Below are 6862 nucleotides of genomic sequence, written 5' to 3'. Positions count from 1 at the left end.
CCCAATAGTCTGATCATACCCCTAAGACTTTTTTAAATTATTTCACTCATAATCCCAAATCTGCTTTGCTTCCTCATCTTAGTACACTGTAATTTGATTTCAAAATGAGGACAGTTGTCAGTAATGCCACATTCATTAATCTATTTTACAATTCCATGTACTTATAACTATGAAGATATGTTAATAACATCCATTCCAATAAGCCACCCTAAATTGATTATCATGAAACAAGACCTCAAGAAAGAGAATTCAAAATCATCCATGTATTTGCAACTTATTGCAATAAAGCCTTTATCAATAGACTTCCCTGTGCACATGGTGGTCAAATTGCTGGTGAAAACCAGCCAGATCTATTACAAGCTTTCTCATGGCTTCTAGGTAACCCAAGTGAGCCTTTATTGATACTGGGAAGGGATAAAGCAGGGAAGGGATAAACAGTGATGTAAGAATTGGCTAGACAAAAGTAATGACTCTCATTACAAAGTGAGTATTTTAAAGCAAAAGAGCCTGTTGGGAATATTGTTTTATAAAATAGTGGGTTTTTTTAATTAACTTTTTAAAATTCAATTAGTTAACATATAGTGTACCATTAGTTTCAAATGTAGATTTCAGTTATTCATCCATAGCATATAATAGCTAATGCTCAGTACTTACTGTTATAGCTTCTTGAAAGCAGAATTTTAACCCACTGAGCCACCCAGGCGCCCTTGAAAGCAGACTTTTAGATCACTTTTTCTGATTACTTCCATGTAGTACAACACTTTCCTGCTAGCAACCTTCAAAACATACTGTTAGAGGAATTTCTTTAATAATAAATAAATAGGAATTTATTTAAATTTATAAATATATATAAATATATATAAATTTATAAAAAATATATAAAATAAATAGGAATTTATTTAAATTTATTTAAATATTGCACACTGTTTCATTGTTTATAAATAAGGTGATGATATTATAGCCATTAGTTGGTAGCACTGATATATCACTTTCTTTTTACTTCTCAGTGCATTCTCTTTACACAAAATAGATATATATTTTAAAAGAATCTGAATCTGTGGCAAACTTTTAAAAAACCCTCTATAGTAAAGTTTATCATTTTAATTAATCTCAATTATCTTCCTCAATTGTGATAGTATATCCTTCTATCTAGGCCAGATATTGTATGAGGGATTTGAAGAGACATACTTTTCTGATTTCACTTTTCTCATCTGCAAAATGCTTATCAGGATCCTGCAATAAAATACACTTACTATTTTTTGATGAAAATTTATTTATTTATTTTAAGATTTTATTTCTTTATCAGAGAGAGTGGGCGAGAGAGCAAGCACAGGCAGACAGAATGGCAGGCAGAGGCAGAGGGAGAAGCAGGCTCCCGGCGGAGCAAGGAGCCCGATGCGGGACTCGATTCCTGGACGCTGGGATCATGACCTGAGCCAAAGGCAGCTGCTTCACCAACTGAGCCACCCAGGCATCCCTTTTGATGAAAATTTAATCTGTATAAACAATATATTTGCTGTAATGCGTGGTTCATGGAAAACATCTTATTTAATTATAAGCAACAACAGTATTAGAAATTAAGTAAATGGGTCTATAATATTTAAAGTTTTAACACATAATTCCAGTGCTTTGCCTTATTTTCTCAAATCCCTTTACCACTTTTACTGACAGAGTCAACTGTACTTTTTCTACTAATAGCCAGCTCTTTGTCTTTTGTCAGAAAGATGCCCTTGTGAATTATTTATAATAGAGATATTAGCAATAATAATAATAATAATAATAAGTAGCAATGAAAATGTTAAAAAAAAGTTTTCTTAACTAATTAGGGTTCTTAGACATCAATTAGAGGAACCACCTCTGGCAAGCAAATTAACCTGCAAAACATTCCCAGAATTAACAAGTCAGTCAGATAGATACAGGGTTGTCCATAGACTGAAAGGTGAAGCAAAAGGACTAGGTTTGGAAAATAGGTAAGGGCAGTGAAAAAAATGATCAAAGTTTTGGGCAAAATAAATTCTTAGGTGTCCTTTCAATGGAGTCCTGGGCATTATGTAGCAGAAACTCTGGAGATTATCTCAATCCATTGGAGTCACCCCGTTTATTAGCTTGCTATTGACAAAGTTATTTACAAACTGTAGAGCAAGAGGTTGTAATGTAGAAAACTGATGGTAATGCACAAGATTCTTGTTAACAATAATGTAAGTTAGTGATTTTTCATTAGAGAACATAAATTCTATAACCCAAATTATGGGCCCAGAGCACTTCTGCTGCACAACTCTGCTTATATCCCAAATAACCATGTGAACTAGTTTTAATATCTGCTTCTTATTAATTTTTGAATAAAAATTCTTGACACAAGTATTTTATAATTGTGTGATAATCATGCATTTAATTTCTTGGAGAACAAAACACACTTTAGCGTAACTAGGTTCGTTCACAGAACCAGCCTTGATAACACACTTCTATATGTTAGAAATGATGTAATAAATGTAGAATATTGGGCACTTGTTTGGTATTCTTTGCCATGTTTTGCACTATCTAAAAAGAGATCAGTGAATTTGGACTGGAGTTAGTAGACATGGAAGAAAATAAAATATTACAGAGAAGAATACTCTGTGGTCCACAACCTAAACGGGCTGGGATTCCCATCATTTGGATCCCTGTAGCTTTACAAAAGTCAATTAAATTTTTGTATCTCCAATTAAAGTTGATCCCCCAGTACTTTTCCAAACATCTCTTGTAAAGTATTGTTTCCCAGAAAAAAAGGGATTTTGCACATGTATCTGCCTTTGTCTCTGGTCATGATCTCAGTCAGGATCCTGGGATCGAGCCCCATATCGGGCTTCCTGCTCATTAGGGAGTATACTTCTCAGTCTCTCTCTGCCGCTACATCCCCCTGCCCCACTCATGCTCTCTCTCTCTCTCAAATAAATAAATACAATCTTAATTTTTTAATTAAAAATAAGATAAATAAAATAAAATAAAAAGTCTGGTCTTAAAAAAAAAAAAAAAGTCTGGTCTTACTGCCCCATTTAGCTCCTTTTTTCTTTTTGAGTTGTATTTAAAGCAGCATGAGAGAACATGAGGCTCTCAAACTTAAAAATAAGAGGAAAAATTGAGTTTTGTTAGGATTTAAGATCTTGTCTGCTAGACAAAAATGTTGGCTTTGTTAACATGTAAAAATTAACAAAAGAGAATAAGATAGAATTCTAATAATTTTTGTAGAAATTAAAAATTTCCTCCAACCCAATTACATACAAACCCATTAAGTAAATTCATACCAATGTCCCAAACCAACCTTTTCTAATAGTAATGCATCTGTGTAAACAGGGTCAACCCAAGGAATAAATAAATATTATTATTTTTTTCCTGTCTCTTCCACAGTCACATCTGGGTATATTGGTAGCAAGCCAATTATCTATCTTATAAGACATGATATCATAAGGAAGGGTATTCTGTCCATTTGGAACAACTAAAAATCATTGTAATTTTATCTTGGTGCAGTAACTTGAGATGGCACAGTGTGGGTTATGAATATATATATATATATATTTTTTTTTACTGGGAAGAAGAGATTATAGAGATATTGGTTACCCAAGAGAGACTGACAGGTGTTGATAGTTGCCAGGTCAATATCCATCTACTTTTTCCTTTAATATCAGAAAGCACTGAGGGATTGACAACAAGGAAACTTAAAACAACATCAAATATTTTATTGTCTCTTTTCTAGTTACATTGTAACCATATGACAAAGTATCAGTCGTACAAGATATCATTCTCTTTTACCTCTATCTTTCTGCCAGAAATGTGGGCTCAAAAGTGAGAGCTCCAACAGCAATTTTTGCAACTGTGAATAAAAAGCCATGAAAACCTCTAAGATAGTTCACTTGACTTTCTTAAGACTCTGAACCAACACCAGAAAACACTCTCTGTAGTCTTCTTGTTAAATGAAAAAATATGGTTAAACCACTTTGACAGTCTACTACCTACAGCAAAATGTAAATCTTAATTGAAATATGTCCTCTCAGCTGTGCTTAAGCAACTGAGTCCTGAGCTTTTCAGGTTTTCAGTCTGAAAGAGTACACCTCTGGTGCTCTGAAAGGGAAGAGAAAGGACACCCTGTTCTCCATATAAATTAAAGAAGAGAAATCTGTGCATTTAAGTGGGCCATATAAAATTTATCAAGCAATTATCTCCTAACTCCTTCCTATCCAAATTACCTGATATGCTCTCCCTACTCCTTTATTCCATGTTACTGCCTTTTCCAGGATTCTGTGTCACATCACAACATGTCTTCTGTTATTTCCTTCTTGCAAGCTAGTTTTGTTTTCTCCATCCAAAAAAATCAACAATCATTGTGTATTTCAATTCCCATTTTCCTCAAATGCATTGATTCTTCTTATCTATTACTCTTTTCTCATACTCAGTGTCTTTGTCTTTATGGGGTTTGTACTTTGCTTTTCCCCATCCTTTACTGCCATTATATAATCAAATCTAATAACTTCTTAAGGAAAGTTAAAAATTCCTGCATAGCCACACATGAACACAAAGTCACTGATTTTTAGCAAACCTATAAGATAGTCAGACATCCATTCAATTTGGTTTTTTTTTAAGATTTTATTTATTTATTTATTTGACAGAGAGAGATGACAAGCAGGCAGAGAGGCAGGCAGAGAGAGAGGAGGAAGCAGGCTCCCTGCTGAGCAGAGAGCCTGACTTGGGGCTCGGTCCCAGGACCCTGGGATCATGACCTGAGCCGAAGACAGTGGCTTAACCCACTGAGCCACCCAGGCGTCCTTCCATTCAATTTCTTAACTGAGTCTCAAATGCATCCTGAGTTCTAACCTAAACCTAAGTTCTACTTCTTACACGTTGTTCTATGACCAAATCCTTTCAGTTCAGTATTCTGTAACATTTAAATATTAATCAATTGATGCTTTGTTTGTGTATTTCTATGAAAATAATTTGAATACTGTAGATTTATTGTTATATTTATAGATTTATAATCAAAGTTTCATCAGTTGAAGTTTTGGAAATTTCAGATATAATGATTAACCCAAAATGATACTGCCTCAAATCCCTCTGATATCAAGGCCCAACACCTGATTATAGCCAAACCTGTGGTGGATAGTTCCATGGGAAATTGCAGTTACTTAACACTGATAGCATCTCATGTTCTCTCTCTCATTTTAGAATGTCTCCAACACAACCCAAAAGTGTAGGAGAGTTAATGTCCTCTGAGGACAGCACTCAGTGAAGTGGAAATAAGAACCATAGGTAAAATTGTCAGTTTTCAGGTCTTCATGAGGACAACTTAAAGAAGTTTCTCAGGACCTTTCAGTAAAAGCAAGCCTTCATTTTCTATCCACAACAATTATATCAACAATGTACCTCTTTGACAAAGTTGCTTCATTATCTGGATAATCTCCCAGATACACTAACAGTACTCAAATCCTTTGTCCTACTCTTTGCTCTCAGGATGAATGGAGCCTAAAGACTTAGATTAATATCAAGTTCTGAATGGGATCTTAGAGCTATTTCTGTCCAGACTTTCATAAACTTAGGGACCTTTGAATTATCAGGCTATAAATAAGTTCTAAATGGAGAGGGCAAAAGCAAAAAGTAGAAATTTTTATGTTTGATTTTTAATCATGATTAATTGACTTTATTGATTATTAAAAATACTAACATTATAAAAGTGTGGATCTTTGTAAAACAATGTCATAATGTAAGAAATAAGTTGCATAGTCCTTTGGAGAATATTAAACCAAGTGTTCAGGTGCCATCTAATTTCTTGTTTAATCCAGAACTTTGGTGTGCATTATCTTGAGGAATAGGATTTTGAAGTCCAGACAGACTAACAGAAAACTGATCCAAATGTGTGTGTTTATATTTCTGCTTTTGTTGTAAAAATCAAAGTGTGATTGCTGGTTTAAAATGGTAAAACTAATAATGTTCATGGACTCTATTATAAATTTTCTAATTGTATGGGAAGAATCCAAGAAACATATAATTAATTGATTTGCAAATCCTCAAAGAGCTACAGGATCAGGTAGTGGTATGTTCTGATTCAACAGCATCATAATGCAGCATTTTATGTGTGTGGCTAATGGATATTTTCATGAATGTTTGCTAGCTAGTCAGCCAATACAGAGAAATATTAGGTAGGGTAATTACTCACAGTTGTGTTTAATAAAATGAGAGAAAATTATCAAATGACACTAATAATAATAATCCTATAGCAGGCTAAATAATTCAATGATAATTACAAGTATAAATCCAGCTTTCTTCCCTGATTATGACTCTTCTCTCCTTTATCCTAATGGGAGTAGCAGATTGTCTGCTATGAATTGTGAAAACCCAGCAGTGACTTTGGCAGTGAAGGCTTCCCATCAATTTTGATAGGTTAAAATAATTCTGGTTTGTCTTGAGCAAATGTGTCAATTTTTTTTTCTGTGTGTGTCATAAAAGAAAGAAGCAATAGTATATTCTTGCTGTTATTCCATGGAGCCGATAAAATCATACTGCCAACAAGAGGCTGTTGACACCGTAAGTGTAGTTAACTGTCTTGAAATACTAGGCCTGGAAATAAAATTCCAATATTTCACATAACCTCTTTTTTTTTTTTAAAGAAAAAAACAAAACAAAACAAAACAACTATACTGCTTACATATAGGGCCCTGCTGTTGTGTAACTATTTTTGAACATATCTACTGTAAGTGTATATATATATATTTTTTTTCTGTGCAATAAATTCATTTAGAGATAAATTTGGATTGAAAATTATTTTGGGGGAGGCATGGTATTTGTGGCTAGTCTTACAAGTAAAAAGGACTAAAGGAAAGAAGAAAAACATTGTTTA

The sequence above is a fragment of the Mustela nivalis genome (assembly GCF_964662115.1).
Source record: "Mustela nivalis genome assembly, chromosome: 8".
Lineage (NCBI taxonomy): Eukaryota > Metazoa > Chordata > Mammalia > Carnivora > Mustelidae > Mustela > Mustela nivalis.
The sequence above is the reverse complement of the archived record's forward strand: the minus strand, read 5'-3'. Positions refer to the sequence as shown.